The following is a 21,696-nucleotide window of genomic DNA, read 5'->3' on the forward strand; positions in this document are numbered from 1 at the left end:
GCAAGAGAAAAGGAGACAGTTACCTACAAAAGAGTTCCCATAAGACTATCAGCTTATTTCTCAAAAGAAACCTTGCAGGCAAGAAGGGGCAGGAAAGAAGTATTCAAAGTCTGAAAGGCAAGGACCTCCATCCAATATTACTCTATCTAGCAAAGCTATCATTTAGAATGGAAGGGCAGGTAAAGCGCTTTCTAGAAAAGGTAAAGTTAAAGGAGTTCATCATCACCATATGAAATGTTTAAGGGACTTATCTAAGAAAAAGAAGATCAAAACGATGAACAGTAAAATGACAAGAAATTCACAGCTATCAACAACTGAACCTAAAAAATGAAACAAAAACAAAAACAAACTAAGCAAACAACTAGAACAGGAACAGAATCAAAGAAATGAAGATCACATGGAGGGTTATCAGCAGGGTGGGAAAGGGAGAAGAATGGGGGAAAAGGTACAGGGAATAGGAAGCATAAATAGTAGGTACAAAATAGACAGGGAAGGTTAAGAATAGTATAAGAAATGGAGAAGGCAAAGAACTTATATGTATGACCCATGGTCACAAACTAATAGGCAGGGAGAGGGGGAATGATGGCGGAGTGCTGCAAGGCAGAGGGGAATAAAGTGGAGAAAAAATAACCCCACCCTCAGGAGGCACTCTGCTCCAACCTGTGGTGTCTAAACCTGACTGCTGAGTGCAGAATGACTAGATTAACAGCTGAAGGAAACAGCGACAGACAGTGTAATCCTGGAAGTCTCAAACAGACTGCCCAAGGTCAGACAGGATCAACATCTGACGTCATCAGAGGCAGATCCAGAAAGAAAAAACAGCAGTCTCCTAACATAAAAGTTCACGCCACAAAGTCAGGAAATCAAGACAGATCAATTTAAGAAGCAGAAGCAAAAAAAGAAGAGTCTCACAAATAATGGGAAAACATAGAAACACCCCCCAGTTGAAGGGAAAGGAGGAATCCCCAGAAAGAGAAAGAAATGAAATAGAGGCAAGTCAACTATCAGATATTGAGTTCAAAACAATGGTCCTAAGGAAGCTCAATGAGCTCAGTGAGCTCAGAGAGAATTACAAAGAACTACAGGAAAACTACAAAGAACTTACTGCAAACTATTTTGGCATGAAAAAGAATATAGAGACTATCAATAAGAGGCAAGAGAAAATGAAGAATGCAATTTCTAAATTGAAGAACATAGTAGAAGGAATAAAAAGCAGTCTAGATGAAGCAGAGGATTGAATCAGTGAGCTGGAGGATAAGGTAAAAAAAAGCTCCCAAAAAGAGCAAGACAAGGAAAAAATACTCAAAAAGAATGAAGAGGCATTGAGGGAAATGCAGGACAACCTGAAACACAATAATATCAGTATAATAGGGATACCAGAAGGAGAAGAGGATGAAGAAGGGATAGAGAACCTGTTTGAAAAAGTAATGATGGAAAACTTCCCAAATTGGAGGAGAGAAAAAGTCACACAAGTCCAGGAAGCACAGAGGGTCCCATTCAAGAGGAACCAAATGAGGCCCACTCCAAGACACGTCATCATTACAATGGCAAATATCAAAGACAAACAGAGAATCCTAAAGGCAGCAAGGGAGAAAGAGGTAGTAACATATAAGGGAGCCCTGGTATGCCTAGCAGCTGACTTCTCAACGGAAACTCTGTAAGCCAGAAGGGAACGGCAAGGAATATTCCAAGGAATGGAAAGCAAAGGCCTGCAACCAAGATTGCTCCACCCAGCAAGGCTCTCAAATGGAAGGCGAAATAAGGAGTTTCCCAGACAATAGAAGACTAAAAGAATACACCTCCACCAAACCAGCATTGCAAAATATGCTAAAGGGATTGCTTTAAGAAGATGAAGAAAAAGAGCCTATGAATACCCAGTTGCTTTCACAGTTGCCAATACTCGATATTACCAATATTTTTAATACTTATTAATCTGATTTTGACAATGGTGTATTTTAAGTGTTACTTTATCAGTTGTTGAAACCAAAACTATTTTTGTATATTTCTTGCCTATTTCTATTATTTTTAAAAATTTTTAAATGATTTTTTGTATTCTTTATCCATGTTTTGATTAAATGTTTGCAAATTTTTTTGCTAAAAAAAGCTATTAACCCTCTTTTAGATGTGTTGCAAATACTTTCCTATTCTATTACTTGTCCTTTAACTTCTTTTACATGTATATTTACTGCATAGCCTTAAATGTTTAATACAGTCATATTCTCAATATTTTACTTTAAAGCTTCTGGGTTTGAATATCTTACTCAGGGTAAAAAAAATATTATTTTGTACTTTTTCCTACATTTTACATATTGATTTTTAACTCAAGTGAATATTTTTTGTATAATGTGTGAAATACGGCTTTATGTTTGTTTTATTTCAAGTAATAGTTGTTCATTCACCTTATTTGTGGAATAAGCCTTATTTTCCCCATTGATTTGAAATACCAATTAATCATATATTACATTGTTAGACAGATATATACATTTGTTTCTAGAATACCCATTTTATTTCATTGATCTACTTGATCATTTCTGTGCTGGTGTGATGTTGTTTTAATTGCAGAGACTTAATAATGGATTTAAATTTTTTAATATTTTATCATGGATCTTGACATTTAAATAAATAAATAGAACCTGCATTTAAAAAAAAAGAAGACAGAAGGAACTCCTGCCTTTTGCGACAACATGGATGGAACTGGAGAATATTATGCTGAGTGAAATAAGCCAGTTGATGAAAGACCAATACCATATGATCTCAGCTATAAGTGGAATCTATTCAACAAAATAAACTAACAAACAAAATAAACCACAGGCATGGAAATGTGGAGCAGACTGAAAGTGTCCAGAGGGGATGAGAAGGAGGACAATGGTGGAAAGGAGGAGAAGGGACTAAACAAAGAACATGTATGAATGACCCATGGACAAGGACAACAGAGTGGGAATTGACTGTGGGAGAGGGGGGCGGGGTGGGATGGGTGGAAGAGGGCAAAGGGGGGGGGAATAGAGACAAGTGTAATAGAATAAACATGATTTAAAAATTAAAAAAATAAAGGGGAGAAAAATGAGACAACTCTAATAGCATAATCAATAAAATATATATTCACAAAAAGGAAGTTAGGAAGAGAAAGGCTGGAGAACGGAGGTGAGAAATGAAAAGCAAAGAGAAATTGTATAGAGAATTACAACTGTTACCTTTATCTAATCAGACTATCTTAGAATGATAAAGAATGTGAGGGTAAAAACTTCTAATCAGATGGTTTGGAGATCCCTAACAAAGCACAATTTTTATGCAGTCCCCAACAGAGATTAAGATGATGTTTTTATCATGCTAGCTTTACCACAGGTAAGTGAGGTTTATGGTCCTCAGTTCTCATAACTGCTAAATGTGTAATGTATAGAAAGTGCCTAGTACAGGACTTCATATACAATATTTTCAATAAATGATACTTGTAAATGATACTTGGCATGAGAACTCAGACATAGGTGAAAGAATGTCATTTGTTTTGTTCATTCCCTTCCCTACCATTATACCATATCTTCTCAAATATCAGTAGATTCTCTGAGAGCTTTTTTGTTTGTTTGCTTTGGGTTTTTTTGAGTGAGGAAAAGACTAGCACCATCTCCCACGGGACCTAGCACCACATGCCTATGTGTAGGTGTGCTGCACACGAAATCATTAACAATAGCACATCCATATGTGTGGTCTGACTCTGAAATTAGGAACAGGGCATTGAAGACCATATACTGCTAGTTCCCAACTTTGGCTGGAAACCTATAAAAATAATGACATTTTTCCTTTAGCTAAAGTATCAGGGTTCTTAATCCTGGCCACACATTACAGCCACCTGGAGTCCCCCCAAAAAAGAATAATGCTCAGATTCACACCCATACCAATTAAATTAGGAACTCTTGGGAACAGGGCTCAAGTTTGGGTTTCTAAAAGTTCCGAGTGACTCTAATGTGCTAATCCATGGGCAGACAGTGTACCACAGTGCCTGCATCACTTAGGAGCTTGTTCAAATCACAGACTCTCAGGCCCAGTGAGGACTGAATCAAATTCAGAATTGAATCAGAATCTGCTTAAAAGAGAGCTCCTAGTGGTTCATAGTCATATCAAAGTTTGAGAAGTACGGGTAGGTATTGGTGATTCTCAACTCTGGCTATACGATACAGTAGGCTAGAGGACTTTGGAAAAATGCAGATTCTTGGGCTCTATCCCCTAAGTTTTTATTGAAGTGGTCTGAATAGAACCTAGCATAAATACTTCGAGAAATCCCCCTTGAGTGCATAAACTATGCAACAGGGTTGAGAAACACAGTGCCTGGGAGGCAATGCCACAGTGGTAGGCTGCTTCTCAGCAAGGAATACCTTCAGGAGTGCGCTCCGACAGGTGAGGTTTACAAAATTGCCTTCCCCGTGGTCACCTCAGAATTGGCACAGAGAATAAATTTGGTCTGTTTATGTGAGGTGTTCTAGCAACATGTTTAAGAAATGTCTATTTCATATGTCTCTTATAAACATTCATGTAAATTTGTATTTTCTATTTTCCTTCCTGTTATAACTGTAGTTTATTAATGACCAGTTCTACTTGCATAACCAAATAATAACCAAAAGTGGAATAACCACACATGGAACATGACTATTATTCTTTTACTCAGTGGTAAATAATGTTAAATATTTGTATTAAAACAAACATGGAGCAATTATAGGATAGAATACATATTTTTGTGAATTTTAAAGATAATGCACAGACTTTAAAGAAATTTTGTTTTTAGTTGACACTTCAGGCTTCGCCCCTGGCCCCTTAGCAGAATGTATTCATTCTGCCCTTGAGGCTGTTCAGGAGGAAAGTTCAAAGAGCACTGAGCCAATGGAATTATTTGAAATGTGACACTCTGAATTGACTCAGTTTCAAATCCTCAGCAGTTGGAGCACCTTGGCTTAGCTCAAATGCTTGAAATATGGTAACATTTGTCACTTCAGTCCCAGCCAAGGGTCAAATGCGGTATCACAAATAAAAGCTAAAATAAATTCTAAGAGTCATTTTTGTGGTTGCTTTAACTTTATTCACATGATAGCTGTGACAGGGGCTGACAAAGACTTCCTCTAACATTTCTTTCCTCTGGCGGGATGATTTAAAGTTTGGTTGCAGACAGTGTGGGTTGAAGGGACATGTGGTGAGACAGATTACAGGCTTTGTGTAATTTTACATCATCATGAATCCAGTTTCGTTTTAACCCTGTGGCTTATCTAAATTGGGGAATAAATCTAATGTTCACTGGCAAACGCTTGGCAGCCCTTGAGAGCAGCATGTTTAGAGAACACACAATTGATCCTAACACTGGAGGCACCTCAGATACTGTGAGTGCAGGTCAGAAGTGCCGTGGGGTACCGAGAGAGGCATCCCATTACAGCAGTGGGAGCTCAGGGCACACAGCAGGCAGCTCTGGAGCGTTGCAGTCAATCCCAGGAGAGTGGCATGCTGTCTCACTGATAGGACCTCACAATGAGCCACATAAGGATAACCGTAATCAGGACAATGGTGAAGTTGAGACACAGCTCCCGGCCGGATCGCTCCATTCTCAGAGTGGCTCAGTGAGCACCAAAGGCGGACTTCCGAGGGCACACCAAAGGCCTCCTGCTTGTCCTTGCCTCCTAACAGAAAGTAACAAAGAAGACATGGGAAGATCAATGAGCATTTCCTCCTCAAAGGAAACAGAAGCACTGTGCAAGAGGACAATGTTATGGCCTGAATTATGTTCCCCCCAAAATCTGTATGTTGAAATCCTCACCCCCAGTATCTCAGAATGTGACCGTATTTGGAGACAGGGTCTTTCAAGAGGTAATTAAGTTAAGATGAGGTCGTTCAGATGGGCTCCAATCCAATATGATTTATATACTTACAAGAAGATGAGACTTAGGACACAGACATGTACAGAGGGAAGACCATGAAAAGACAGGGAGAAGACGGTCATCTGCAAGCCAAGGAGAGGCCCCAGAAGAAATCAACTCTTCAACACCTTGAGCTCAGAGTTTAGCTTCCAGACTATGTATCTGGACTAAAGCTATAACTCTTCCCTGGGTCTCCAGCCTGCCAGCCTACACTGCAGATTTTAGACTTGTCAGCCTTCACAATCACATGAGCTAATTATAAATAGATAGGTAGATAGATCGATAGGTAATCACACATCTTATTGGTTCTGCTCCTCTGAAGAATCCTGACTAATACAGACTGCCTTTTCTGATGTCAAAAAGACCAATATAGTCCTGATTTTTTTTTCTGTAATGATTGTATTGGTACTTTTGATAAAATACAAAATATTACATTTTTCTCTCTCCAACTTCAGTGTTTGTGTGTATATGCGTGCTTGCATTGCTGACTTAGAGTACCAGCCAGCAAAGTCACCAGGAAAAAAAAAATTATGTTTACTATTGTTCCATTGCTTTGAATTACATATAGAAGTAGGATATCATAATTTTTCAGGTTTCAGGTTGCTACAGGTCTCCATCTAACCCTGATGAAAGTATGAAGTAGTTTCAACATCTGTTTGGTCTTTTATAAGCACTGAGTTGGGCACAGAGCCTACTGGAGTCAAACCAAAATCCCTCACATAACAGGCACTCAGTCCAAAGAGCAAGTGTTAACCACATGGCTACTTCTATTTCAACAGGGCTTGTGCCAGCTATTTTTAGTCAGGTCTAGGATGTGCCTAGATTGTAAACACTTCAAAGAGCAGGATGGTATCTTTAAAGTTTGTACATATAATACTCTTAGGAGATCATACTTTGAGAATATATGTAACGCAGGCAAACAAAATATTGCCTTCAGTGATGTGGCATAATTGATACTTTGTGTATGCAAAGCAAATGAAATTAAAGATAAAAGATAATATTTCAGATACTTAGGACAAAAGTTGCCTATAGAGTAGAAAGTTTGGGAGAAGGGGTGTTTTTTAACTTGCCAATGTGGGAGTTCAGGGGGCAGAAAGTGTTCTTAGCTAGCTTTTAGCCTGACTAGTATTTTTAACCATCTAACCTGACTGAATTATTAATTGTAATTAATAATTTGATTATTAATATATTTGATGTATTGTAATTCAATCACATTATTAATTGTATAAACCAGCTGAATAATCATTTTTCATATTGTTTCACTGTTAGTATAACATACAAGTTGAAATCAGATAGATGGTGTCAACCAGTAAGTTGTTGAATCTTGGTTTAAAATGAGCCAGTGACGATTGCCTTATATTTCATTTTCCTTTTAATTCTTACCCATCTTTTGGCACTCCACATGAAGGATATAGTAAATTGCAAATGAAAATCTTTATACAAACACTTGCCTGAAGTAGGAAGTAAACAGAAGAAGTAAATAGATAAAGGAAGAAGAAAGAACGTATAAAAACGTGCACAAGAGCAGAGGGGAACAGGAAAGTGATGAATCCAGTTAGGGACCATGGAGGCACAGGCATGAGAATCAAAGACAGACTCTTCCTTATGAATTTATTAATAAAATCAAATCCTGGTCCAAACACCCACTTATTTGGGTAAGTTCTAAAGAAATACAGAGATACGCAAAAAATATGAGACTGTTTCTAAAGAGCAAAACAATTCAAGGAGGGCAACATAACCATCCCACCAAATCTGCTTTCGATTAAGCTCTTAAATAAAGGGAATCATGGAGAGTGTCCCAGCAGGAACGTACTGGGAAAATGTTACTGAAAGTCGTCTACCATTTTGGTCATATGACCTTCACAACAACTCAGGTGAGTATTATTGTGGTTTTTATCTTAAGATTACAGCTAAGAAACTGCCTTTTAGAGAGAGGTTGAATTGTGTAATGATGCACAGCAAGTTAGAGGCAGAGCTAGAACTAACTGGCAGACTAGAACTAGTTGCTAGAATTGTGATAACTCCATAGGAGTGATTACAAGAGTGAGTTATTAGTGAAATTAACTGCCCCGACTAAACAAAGTTCATGTAAATTTTCAACCACCTTGAGAAAACAATTGGACATTTTTTATCAAGGTCGATGCTCATTCCCTACTATCCTGTGATTTCACCTCTGCTCTAGAAACTCAAGCGCATATTTACGAGGATGCTTCCAGAAGGATGTTCCCAACAACGTTTTCATAATATCCCCAAGCTGGAAACAACCCAAATGTTTATCGACAGTAATTAAGGTATATTCATATACTTGAATGCTATAGAGTCAAGAAAATATATGAACTGTAACAATCCTCAACAAAATGGATAGATCTCAGAAATATAATTGTTGGGAAAAAGAAAAATTTACAAAAGAAGCATAGAATATGGTTCCATCTATACAAAGTCGGAAACAGGGAACTGAATCATATTGTTTAGGAATACAGAGGGAGATGACAAAAATACAAAGAGAAGCAGGGACAAGATTGTCGCAACGATCACGGGTGTGATTGCATACAGTGGGGCAGAAGGTGAGGGCGACCAGGATGGACTCCAGGGATGCTGACAACGATCTGCTTCTCGGTCTGCCTGATAGCGATACAACTGTTGCCTTACAATTATTGTCAAACTGTATGCTTTATACGCTCTTTACATTTTTTTCAGCAGTCTCTGAATTAAAAGCTGTCCATCACACTTCTGTATTTCTTGTGATTTACCCCATCCTCTTTCTTGCACTTTGATGGTGAACTTAAATATTTGTTATTTTATGCAGTTTAAATGAACATAACACAGAGTTGAGAATTCCTAATGAATCCAACGCAATCAACACATGCTCGTTGTAAGGGATGAACTTGACTTAACTTTCACACATTTATACCAGAATTAGGCAGAAATTCAGATCAGCAAACTTCATTTTTCTGCTGTGAAGCCACAAAGACAATTTTGGCTTTATTTTAAATTTTCCCTGGAGTCAAGATGACACCATACGATCCCAAGTGATTGCCATATGGGTGAAAGAGAAACCAAAAATACTCTGAATAAATTGCTTGACACTGACTTTCTTTGAATGGAGACTGAGAAGATAGAAGACAAATATTGCTCCATGGTATAAAAAATGTTCCTTAAAGAGGAAGGGAGAAAATGCATATCATGAGGTGAAAAAACAAAAACAGGAATCAATAATGGTCCCTTTGTATCTTAAGAAACACAGTGTACAATAAACATTGCCTATTTCCTTAAGAAACGTAAACATTCTCTGCCTCTCTCATTTGCAGCTTGTGCACATACACACACATACACACACCCCACTGTTCCCTGATTTGGGTCAAGAACATACCTTCTGTGGTAGGCTTCTCCTCTTTCCCTCTCTCTCTCTGTCTCTGTCTCTCTCTTTCTCTTTCTCTCTCTCTGACTCAGGCTCCAACTCCTGCTCGTCTCCTGGGCTGTGTGGTGTCCTGGACTCTGGGCAGGGCCTAAAGTAGCCCCAGGGAGGTGGCAATCACTGTGATGTCACTGATGAAACATCTCAAAGGAACAACCTCCAAAGGTTTTTGGGCTATTTGTGTTTAGGGGAACATAGAATACGTTGACTAAGACTCTGTTCCTTTGGCTGCCAATTTATATTAACATCCCAGGGACTTAAAATCTTTTCTTTCTAGTTAACTTTTGCTACAATGGATGCAGGTTTTAATTGTCTCTTTTATATCTTCATGAATATCTCTAACGTGTTTTTAAAACATCATAAACCAAGAGTGAGAGACTAATGTTAACAAACCAGGGCTGTAATTAGCTAACCTCTGTACTCGACATGTGAGGGTGTAAAATGGGGCTTCATTTCACTACCTACATCTTTAGCTATATGCAGTGTGAAGAGTTGTTGCCTTGCACACACACACACACACACACACACACACACACACCCCAAAATTCAACTGGCATCTTTAGCTCCTTCGAAACTGACTTTGGTCCAAGCAGTGAAAGTTATCTCCTTAGTCACCTGCTATGCACACCTTTCCAGCTAAGCTGTATGTTGCAAGTTTACACATTAATATACAGTTTCATCTAAACAGCTGTGGAAGCCATGGTTTATATATCACTGTCAGTAAATTAATACAGCAGCAAACCCATACAGCAAAACTGAGTCATTTGGATAGATTGGAGGTAGAAGGATACCTGGTCAAAACCAGTGAAAAACATGTTATATAGAATACATATCGGAAAGAAATAGAATTGTGTAACTCTCAAATATAAGCACTGACTAAAACTAAACTGCTGAGATGATTTGTAATCAGTATTCCAGATGTGTAGAGGTAAAAGGGCCTCTGAAATGTTTAACTAGACTTGAAAGCACATCAGTTAAGCACTTTAAACATGTCCGCCAAAACTGCGTTTGCTCAGCAAATCCCTTCTTTATAGTTAATAGAGCAAATCTCCCCTCTGAATTCCCAGTTTGGGTCAATCAAAATAATTCATTCCCAGAAGGCACAAACAAAATGTTCATACCTCAGAGGCATTACTGAAAGACTTTCCATTCCATTTCTTCATTTCAATATAATAAGTCCAATGATGGGTAATCTTAAAACAACATTCTGTTGCCACATGCCTTGTAAAAAGATAGCTTGCTGAAGTGACAAATAGTATATAGTAATCATAGCCAAATCGAACACTGGCAGTTACTTGTTGCCACCTGGCAAACTCCTTGAATGTAGTCAGATTTCTGTCTTTTGCATCCAAGCCCTTGCCAGATTGTTTCAAATGCTAAGAATGTTTTCCTAGTCACCAAACTACACCTGTCCCTTTTTTTAACACTCAAATTATTTTTGGCCCAATTAAAACGATAAGCTTATTGTAAAAAATTCAAAAATATAAAAGTATAAAGGAAATTTAAATTACCTTTACCTTCACCATCCAAGGGGGGGGGAAAACCTTTATGTTACATTTTTATTCATGTTGGAAGTTACATAGATACAATCTCAAATTCCCAAGATATCAATATTTTTGGTAAAGGAATTTGATACTTGAAAAACCCTTTTTTTAAATTCATGTAGAATCAAATTATTTATACTATATCATGTGTTGGTGTTGGATTTATAGGCCAAGCATTTATTTTGTACATGTAGGAATAGGAATTAGCTCTACAATACTGAAAACATTAACTACAATATGGAAATATTAACATATCACAAAACAATTCACCAATCTGTCAATTTAGTTGAATTGGTCAATTTCAATGGAGCTTGGAGGGAGTCTTATTGCTCATTCATGAGTCAGTTCAATTTGTCTATTTGGTTGTCCTGCTTAAGTTTACCCAACATTATACCAGGGGCTGTTGTGCCCAGTACACTGACAAATTCCCAGATGAAGACTTCAGAAGCTTCTGCATATTAGTGGTTTAGCCAGTGATGTACGAAGAGAGTGGAATTACACCAGTAATTTAGCTTGTCATTAATTTGACAGAACCCTCTCCAGAAAATTGTGCGAGCTACCCGGGGTCACCTGACAACTACTCAAAGGCCAAAGGGACAGTAAGCCTGAGGATTTACCGGTCCATTAAAAAAATATCAGGAGTGGAGGGATCAAGCAAAAAGAAGAAAGGACTCGTGGATGTGGACAACAGTGTGGTGATTGCAGGGGGAGGAGGGTGCTACAAGAGGGATAAACGATGATGGAAAAAATAGAATAAAAATAAAATAAAAACAAGTAACATTAAAATTTAAAAATATCAACATTGCTGTTTCTCATTTAAGAAACTGAGAATAACAAGATTTCAAACTTCAGTGCCAAAGCAAAATCATCCCTTTCAATTAACCTTACTTAATTGTGCTGATATTTCCCTTTCTGTGAGCAATTCCCATGGCTTAACAGCATTTCTTCCTTATCAACTTTCGTTCAAGGTGCTGTTCTGCCCATCATCAGGGCAGCATTCTAGGTAATGATCGACATTATCTCTATGTCTGTTAATCTGGAATTTGGCCAAGGGCCAAAAATATCAAGAAAACAATATTTACATGATGTTGGCATTGAAGCTCTAACTGGCATTTATCTCTTCCACCCCCCATCACCACCATATATACTCTTAGGTATAATTCTTTGGGAGGTGGGAAATGGAAAAAGTGAAGGCCTCATGTCAGTCCATGAATTCTATAAGTCTGTGACACAATGGGAGAATTCAGCAAGACCTCCGTGAAAGGTGATAAGCTCTTAGTGCAACACAGTAAATGAGTTTGATGATCAAGTTGCCTTCCTCAGCTTCACATCCACATATCCAGCTGGTCATGAAGCTGCTCAGAAAGAAAGGAACAGCTTTCTGCTGTTCTCCTTCATTATGCCAAATATGTGAGTACAAGCCCAGAGAAAGAAGAAACCCTATTTCTTGAAGTTCTCTTCCTGTCTTTGAAAAGTTAATGATTACCAGTATTATTGGTATCCTTAACCACTTGCAGCACAACTGTGATTTGTGTCTCACTAACTGGATTTTAATTTCAAAGGAGGGACAGTTTCCTGTATTTCTTTTGTTTTTCTAGCTGTACATCAAACCAGCAAAAAATCATAATAGTTGCCCTAGAGAGTATATAGCAGGGAGTTTGGCTTGAGCCTCCACCCTATCACATCACCTACAGAGATGTGGATAAGTCTGAGTGCGCCTGGCAAAAATGAGTTGGGGAAGTTGAGGCCAACATCAAATCTACTAATAAAAGGACCTAGAAACCACCAGGGAGAGAAAACTCAGAAGAGAAATGATCAAGAAGATATATGTGGTTCAGCAACAAGGAGAACAGATAGTCATTCCATAACACATACACAAATCCACTGTGTTAGTCCCGGTCCTGTGAGAAACAAATGCCAAGATGGGACTAAATGTGCAAAAAGAAAATGTGTTATTAGGGGAAACGCCTGTGAGGAAAATATAGGGAGAGAAGGGGGAAACAGAGAGAGTAGTTAAACAGCAAGAGAAAGAAAGAAAAGGATGATTGGGTAGAGACATCATAGACTACAGTTCAGTTCTAAGGAAAGTTTGAGAAGTCTGTTAGGAAACTTCAAGTCAGAGTCACCTGTCAGAGGTGTCCTATGTCTCCCAAGGATTGCGTCGCTCATGGAAAGCGTAGCCTCTGTTCAGATGTGATTATGATTTCAGAGCTCAGCAGCTGGGGCCCACCTCAGTTACTATGCAGTCAGATCTAAGAGACACACGTTTGTGGCCACCATACCCATATACCACCCTCCTACTTTTCTACAGTTTGCAGTCTGGACTCTAGGAGGAGAGAGCGCTATGGATAAAAATTCCATAACTCTTTTAACAATTAACCTCAATTAATAGGAGGTAATGCTGAGCAGGAGAGAGGGCTCCTTCCTCTCCCTGCGCCTTGTCATGGACCTCAGCGCATCCATGGAACCAGCAATGTAATGGCATTCTGTTGAAGTGTCACATAGTCTGGCAGAAGCAGCAATACTGATTAAGATTTATTTGACGTTTATATTAAGCTGCGCAACCCTTAACTAGCAGCAGAGAGGAGCTTGAGCTAAAGAGCAAGAAAATGGCAGGCACTGTGTGTTCTCCAGCCGTACTTGTGTGTGAGCACATGCATAGCACAGCCTGAAGTCTCGGGAAATAATCAGGAGGAACACAACAGGGGCATGCAGTTTTGCATAATAGGTGCAGCAAGAGCCAGAAAAATTCGTATGAGTCCTATTTATAATAATCCATTTTAGTCCTGGATTGGTGAGGTGACACCTGTTAACATCATTTGACTTAGAACCAATTTAATTCCTCTTCTCTGGAACACGTATATTCCTGTTCTATAATAAAGTTCTGCAAGCAAACAGCTTTCTCTTAGCACAATAAACAAAGCTACTGTGGGCTGGGGGCGGTGGGGGAGAAGCAGCCAAAAATATGTTTACTACTCGGCTAATACCATCTGCCCTCAAAACAATCTCAGATTTCAGATTGGCTTTATTTTTCTGATGGGAAATAATTCAGCCATCCTTTGATGTGTTGTTACCAAACCGTTCAGGGAGATTCTAGCTAGACACACCCACGTGAAATATTCTGTTCCTTAGTGAATTTAATCAAGGATATTTTCAATGAATCTCTCCTGAAAATCTGTCAGTCAGAATAATACCACTACAGTTTCAGCAAAAATATAAGAATCAGACAAAATTGCACATTGTTCTCTGTGGAGTTCATTTGGGTTTAGCCTTTGGCTATCAAAGCAGAAAGAACAGTGCCCTGAGGAACCATGAAAATCTATCTCTGCTCTCTGTGAAAGTAATGAGAGAACGGAAGTGCCTAGATGGAGCAATGTGGAAGATTAGCTGGATGCAAGCTACAGGCTAGGTTTCCTTTTCGATGAGAGATGTGCTATCTCTGAGGGCAACTGGACACTTGCTCTACAGCCTGGGGAGTAACCTAAGCTTTTACACTTTTACAGTAAGAGAATGTGGAGTTGCCAGGGCTAGTATTCATGGATTTGAGCACTGCATCTGGGAGAAGTCGTTCAGGACTACTCTCATTAGCTTGCCTTGTGCCGGTTCCTGCCCTCATTTGCCAGTGTAGAACTGAAGAAGAGGACCCCATACCTCAAGCCAATTATATCTATGTCATTTAGGGGGTACACCTTTTGTGCTAAGAAAAGTCCAACAAGCTAACATTTTCTTTCTCTCCTTGTATTTTATTCCTCTTTTGCTAGATGTCAAAGGACTCACCAGGCACTCAAATGTCAACCATTCCCTCTGAGTACCACCACAAGACATCCCTTCCCCTGCAGCCTCCTCTGCTGAGTACCACAGCTTCTTACCGTTGGGCATACCAAAGTTACACTTACCTCTGGAACAAACTAATGAGTGGAGGTGAGGAAGTATGCATCTGTCTGTGTGTTATACCCTGTTGAGGAGAACCAAAGAAATACTTCTTTTTATCATACCAGTGTGTACCCAGACTAGAGTTCATAGGGTAGTTGAGCAAGGGAATGAACAGAATTAATAGAATTAACTTTATCTCAATCCCACTTCTTCCCTTCCAACTCTAAAATTTCATATTATATCAAGCTTTCCTTTCCTTAGGATGAATTATCTCTCAGCAGGTGTCTAGGCTCCCAGAGCAAATCGGCCTTTATCTGGCCTGCTCCCTCCGTACATAAGGCATGTGCTGACGTATCTTGAAATGCAGCACCAGATGCAGCTGAGGCTCAAGCTGAGGTCCTACTCCATCAGTGTCCTTGGACAGGTAGTACAACACGTCATCTGTTCTAGCAATGATCTTTCCACTGGGGCCAGAGTGGAAACTAGCTTCTCTGTACTCTGCGTATAATTTCTTACCTCAGTGGTTTCGGGTAGCTCCCAAATTAAGTTCAAAATCTTCAGCTGCAGAGGCAAAGCCCTATCATGATCTCACTTCTAAACTCATTGCCCTCCTCCAAAGCAATCCCAAACTTGTGCCTCCTCAGATGTTCTCTCCTTGTGTATATGCGCAAGTTTCTTCCTTCCCTCCCCTCAACAACTCCCAACTTTGATGATTAACAATAATACTTGATTCAAGCATCACATTCCCTGATCCTTAAGACTGAGATGGATGGACCTCTGTGATCTATGTAGCCCTATACACCACTGATTTCATTCTATTGCATTCACTTCATTGTCCATCTCCCCTCCTTAAGAACAGGATCTGTCTCTCACCCCTGTAGACCCTAGTCATGTAGTCCACTGAATGTAGTGGGCACTCCGTGAAAGTTTGTTGAATGAAAATATGTCTGAATGTAAAATGATGATTAATTAATAACTGTTCCACTCTGGAGAGTCATGGGCAAATGAATATTTTCAAAATAAAACTCTCACCTTTCATCAATTTACGTGGAAAAAGATGGTGATGTAACAAGACCTATAGTAACATGAACTACTCATGATTTCTTTAATTAAGAATAGCACATTCTAGTCTTCCCCACTGACCAGGTCTGACGATTGGCACATAATATGCTTTAAAGGGATGATTTTTCTCTGCTGTTGAAGGTGAGAAGCAAACAACGTAATTTATTGTAGAAGATTATTGAGAAAATTTTAAAAATTAGAAATATAAAAAATGGCATGTTCCTTGAAAGATTAACTCAACAACTTAATATATATTTAAATATACATTTTTCATTAACACCTAAACTTACTCAGCATTCTGTAGCTTCCTTTTAAATAAGAAAAGGGCATTAGAACCTTTCATTTCCTCTGCTATCTTATAATATTCATGTCATTATTGTTTAGATCTCCAGTTCTCTGTTTTAATGTTAACATTATTGTCATAATTGTCATTATTACTCTTTATACAATCGATACTTATTAGATTTATCAAGATACTCTCCAGATTAATTAGCACACCCAAGATTCTTGTATAACACTTCCTCCTTCTTGGTTCATTTTTCTTCTTGTTGAAATTTATCTTTCAATAGTTCATCTGTAAGAGTCTGCGGGTAGGAAGCTTTCTTAATGCTCATATGGCTTGAAAAATGTGTTTTCTTTAGATTTCTCTCTTAAATAATTTTTTTAAGTGTCAAGTTTTCTATTTACATTTCTTTATTCTCAGTACTTTGGTTGCATTTTGCACACCCCCTGTAGGGACATGGCCTGCAACCCAGGCATGTGCCCTACACTGGGAATCCAACCAGCGACTCTTTGGTTTGCAGGCCAATGTTCAACCTTCTGAGCCACACCAGCCAGGGGTTCTCAGTACTTTGAAGCAATAGCAACATTGTTGTCTGGCTTTTGCTATTGCTAAGGAGTCTACTATTGATCTCCTTGATATATCATTGTAGGTAATCTGTGCTTTTTCTCTAGAGACTTCTAAAATTTTAACTTTTTTAAATGCTCTCCCTCCAATTCTACCTTCCATATTTCTCAATTTCTCTTCTATTTCTCACATCTTTTTGTCTTTGCATCCTGGGAGATATTTTCTGTTCTATTTTCCAATTCATTAACTCTCTTTGCCTTTTCAAAATAACTATTTAGCTCATTCATTATATTTTTGAATTTTGTGACTATATTTTATTTCCAAGATTTTCACTAGGTTCCTTTTCTTTTAATATTTTAAAAAGATGTTATTTACTTACTTTTAGAGAAAGGGGAAGAGCGAGAGAAAGAGAGGAAGAGAACCATCAGCATGGTTACCCCTCGTGCACTTCCCATTGGGGAATGTGGCCCACAACCCCAGCATGGGCCCTGACTGGGAATCAAACCAGCGGCCCTTAGGTTCGCAGGCCTGCACTCAGTCCACTGAGCCACACCAGCCAGAGCTCAATAGGTTCCTTTCACATCTGACTTTTCTGCTTTCATAAAACCCTAACCTCATTTTACGGATAATAATTTTGCCTTGTGGGAGTTGGATTTTGTTTTTTGTGGAGTTTATTTTTTTTTTTTTTTGGTGGGGGGGGGCAACAGTTTTAAAGTTGAAGTTTCTTCCAGATTATTCTGGTAGCTCTCTGTCCATGGTTATGAATTTTCTTATATATGGATTCTATATACTGTTTTTCCTCACACTGAGTGTCCTCACGTTCTTTTTGTTCAAAACAATTTTCAGGATTTCTCCTATATTTGCCTACATGTAGGACAGAGTTAGATACTTCACGCTTGCCTCACCGGTTTTTTCAAGGTGAAAATTGTTTCAGCTTCCAGCTTGGACAGAAGTAGATTTCAGAAAGATGGGTGAATTTATTTCCCTGTCTTTAAACACAGGATACACAGGATATCTGAATGCAAAGAAAATAGCCCTTGTCCCCATGTTGAAGAAAAATAACTTGATCTCCATCCTTATCATGACTGGAGCATGAAGGCATTGATGTCCTTGCCCTGTGTCCAGCCTCAGCTCCCTGAGAACTATGTGCCTGAAGGTCCTGCCCACCTCTGTAGTTTTCCTCTCTGCATCTGTTCATAGTGGTTACTTCAGTTGTTTTTTTTAATGTGATTGTATATAATATTTAATACTTTATCTCTCATTCTTATGTATTTAGAACATAAGGTAGAGATTTCTGCATGTACTCATTCTGTCATGTTGAACCAGAAATTTTGCTTCTATTTTTTAAATAAATTATTCCTGAAGTAAACAACAACAAGTAAACTTTTATGAACTTAAAAATTAAAAAAATTTTACCCAATTCTCTGACCATGATGTAGAAAGGTAGGTAAATCATTTTTATCAACTTTCTCATTATGCTTAATATTATATGAACAATTGAGATAATAACTGTTACCATAATGACATCTGATATTTTCAAAGTATGTGGCTTCTTCAAAGCATTTGTGACTCACAAAATTCCTGGAGGAATAAATAAAGTTTAAATTATTATCTTCATTTTTCAAATGAGTAAAGTTAAATAATCCACACAGCTAGTTAAATGGTCAACTCAGGATGCCATCTTACCTTCTATGCATGAAAACAACATTTCAAAGATACACATTATGGTTATTCAAAGATACGTATATTTTCCAGATCAAATGCTCATTTCACGAGATAAATGGTACCCAAACTTTTAGAAAATATTTGTTGACAAAATGCATACTGATAAAATGTTTTAATAGCTATAAATGAATTCATATTATGTTAAATTCTGCAGCATCAACAAACGTTGAAAATAGTAATAAATGTTATGTATTCAGTTCAAAGGCTATGCTTGGTATAAATAAGAATTCACAAACTTTGATCATAACTTCACAGCATCCAAACATTGAACCAATCTACATCTTTCATGGAACATCTTCAGTCCCCCAAAATTTCATCAACAATATTACATAATGACTCATTGATCTACTTGATGATTTCTGTGCTGGTGTCATGTTGTTTTAATTGATGAGACTTTATAATGGATTTAAATTTTTTTAAATATTTTCTGATGGATCTTGACATTTAAAAAAATAAATAGATAAAAATCAATCTGCGTTAAAAAAAAGAAAGAAAGAAAAAAGGAACTCCTACCTCTTGTGACAACATGGATGGAACTGGAGAATATTATGCTAAATAGAATAAGCCAGTCAGTGAAAGACAAATACCATATGATCTCACCTATAAGTGGAATTTATTCAACAAAATAAATTAACAAACAAAATAAACCATAGTTAAAGAAACATGATGCAGACTGAAAGTGACCAGAGGGGATGGGAAAGGAGGACAATGGTGGAAAGAAGGAGAAGGGGCTAAACAAAGAACATGTATGAATGACCCATGGACATGGATTACAGAGTGGGAATTGACTGTGGGAGAGGAAGGCGGGGTAGGACGGGTGGAGGGGGGAAAAGGGGGATAAATTGAGATAGCTCTAATAAAATAAACATGATTTAAAAATAAAATTTTAAAAAATGCATCACAAAAAAACACAATATTACATAATCAAACTCCACCTGAATTACTCAAATTAGAAAAATCCTGATATAATGTGATTATTGTAGGATCCAAAATGAATCATTCAATGGGAGTACAGCTATATAAATACAGGTATAGATAAGAATACAGATACATATAAGAATACAGAAATACATAAGAAGGTCAGTAGGATAAATATATAGCGTCTCATAATTCCTAGATAGTAATAAAATTAAGACAAATAGAAGAAAAAATATTAGACAAAAAGGGAGATGAGAGAAAACATTAAATCTACCACCCTTTTCCAAGGCTGATAAGCCTTCAGCTCTACTAATTATTAAACGATGTTAGAGAAATATTTCTTCTTAATGCAACCTGTCCTTGAAGTCATTACAGGAAGGAAGATCTTGCCGATAAGGGCCAATACTTTCCTTTGTGAATACATTACTCGGTTATCAGAGATTGAAATATGGTTTGGCTGTCATATTTTGAAAAACTATATATAAAATAAATCTTCATAGGCAATTTGGGTGCACTAAAATATAATTACTAGCTAGAACTATCTCCACACAAACTTTTTACTCAAATAAATAGCTTTTTTCTCTCTTCAAGAATAAGGCAACAACTAGTGTTATTTTATGTAATAAAATTAATTTTTCTGATTATGAAAGTAATACATGCAGATTGTGGAAAAAGAGAGAAATATTAGGAGAGAAAAAATTAAGTAGAAAATAGCAACATTAGATGAAGAAATTAAGGCCAAGAGAAGTTAAAGGACTTGACAGCAAAATCACATCTCTAACCCCTTTGACCTGTATGCTACGGGTTAATATTAATTTATTTTGAATAGTTAAATGGCATGTGAATTTTACTGATCCACTTTGACATTAGTCTGGATTTGGCATAAGCACTATTCCGAATCATTAAGAGCTTTTCCCAACGGACAAATTTAAATTGTCCCTTGTTATTCTCTTTGATAGCATTCTGTTCTTTTCCTTGACAGCACTTACCACAAATTTTGATCACCTATTTACTTGTGCTTATTTATTTTTCACCCCCACCACACTCTAACTCCACAGAGCCAACCCATGTATCTGTTCTGTTCTCCATTACATACCAAGTGCCTAGCACGTTGCCTGGTGTATAATGACCTCTCAATAACCTGCAGTCAGAAGGTCATGAAGTTGTTTACTGTGGTTTCCCTTCATTGACTGCCCTTTCATGGGCACCCAAATTACCCCAACTTATTAAACATTTACTATGCTTTAAAATTTAAACAATGTCAGAAGCTTATTTTATACGTAAGTGTAATTTAATCTCATAAATTATCTTTTTTTTTTTTTTTTTTACCTCTGTTGTGTAGAGGGAAAAAAATGAACCTGGGAGAAATTAGTGAAGTGTCAAAAGGTCAAAAACTCAGTAAGTGACAGACACAGGGTTTAATGACAGCGTATAAATTCTGAATCCTTTTGCTATCTGGCTTCTAATTTCCTGGTTTCGATTGATGTTCAAGATTCAGCAATAAGAATAGCTACACTTAATCCTTGATTTAAAAGTTATCTGGGCTCCTGGGTCAAGATACTAGATTGAACATATGCATTAATTTTTCTCCCTCTCCAAACACCACTAAAATGACAGTAGGGAGATTTTTTTTTTAAGGAATAAAGTCATAAGGATGAGGAAAATTGAAGAGGAAAAAGAAGCAAATATATTTGGAAGCTGTAAAGCAAAAGGACGAGTGTAGCTGATTTAGCAAAGCTAAGAAAGCTGAACCCTAAACTGGTAGTAGGGAACGCCAAGAGCCAAAGTGATTTACACTGTACAGATTGCTGGCAGTGGGGGTGCAGAGTGGAGTAGTTAAAATAGGGAGAATTAGTTGCGAGCTTTTCAAGAAATCGTTAGGTCCCAAGATCCCACCATGACCCCAACGCGGCACAGCTGGCAACTGACCTTCCCCCACCTAAGCAGCGGGCTGGAGTTTTATTCCCTGGAGAGAGCCTCTAGCCTGGGAAACCCAGGCACAGTTAAGGGCAGAAGTATCCTACTGAAAGGAAGATTTAAATGAACGCACATCTGAATGGTGAACACATCCCCCATCTGATCTCTCTTCCTCTTCTCAGGTTCCAGGTGAGTGGAAGCTAAGCTTCACCTGGAGCTCCAGGCAGAAGATCGGAAGAGCCTTCTTGAGGACTCTGCACAGCCCAGGGGGAAAGAGCACTGACATTGGAAGTCCCTCAGTGAAGAGGCTCCAGTAGCTCATCTTACAGAGGAGTGCACAGTCAGCAAGCCTCACTCATGTTCTCAGAGTCTTAGCGGTTTTTAGTCCTGTATACTTAAATATTAAAAACTTGGAAGTTAGAATCCAAAATACACAGAAGAAAAAGCACTTGAAAAAGAAAACATGTAAAGAAAATGAAATTAGATGGTTTCCAACTTATCAGT

At 37.9% G+C, this 21,696-nt stretch overlaps 2 long non-coding RNA genes across 2 annotated transcripts; both read right to left on the minus strand.

Moving 5' to 3' along the window:
* Positions 1-5,042: 5,042 nt before the first annotated feature.
* LOC129086022 (uncharacterized) lies at positions 5,043-21,537 on the minus strand. Its single transcript, XR_008530778.1, has 2 exons — positions 21,326-21,537; positions 5,043-5,654 (listed from the first exon to the last, which is right to left on the minus strand). It is a non-coding gene; the product is annotated as an uncharacterized LOC129086022 (long non-coding RNA).
* LOC129086021 (uncharacterized) lies at positions 14,104-21,319 on the minus strand. Its single transcript, XR_008530777.1, has 4 exons — positions 21,205-21,319; positions 18,871-18,908; positions 18,149-18,213; positions 14,104-14,805 (listed from the first exon to the last, which is right to left on the minus strand). It is a non-coding gene; the product is annotated as an uncharacterized LOC129086021 (long non-coding RNA).
* Positions 21,538-21,696: the final 159 nt, after the last annotated feature.

The sequence above is a fragment of the Pteronotus mesoamericanus genome, unplaced genomic scaffold (genome assembly GCF_021234165.1).
Source record: "Pteronotus mesoamericanus isolate MK-2021 breed Mesoamerican mustached bat unplaced genomic scaffold, CSHL_Meso_final scaffold_36, whole genome shotgun sequence".
Classification (NCBI taxonomy): domain Eukaryota; kingdom Metazoa; phylum Chordata; class Mammalia; order Chiroptera; family Mormoopidae; genus Pteronotus; species Pteronotus mesoamericanus.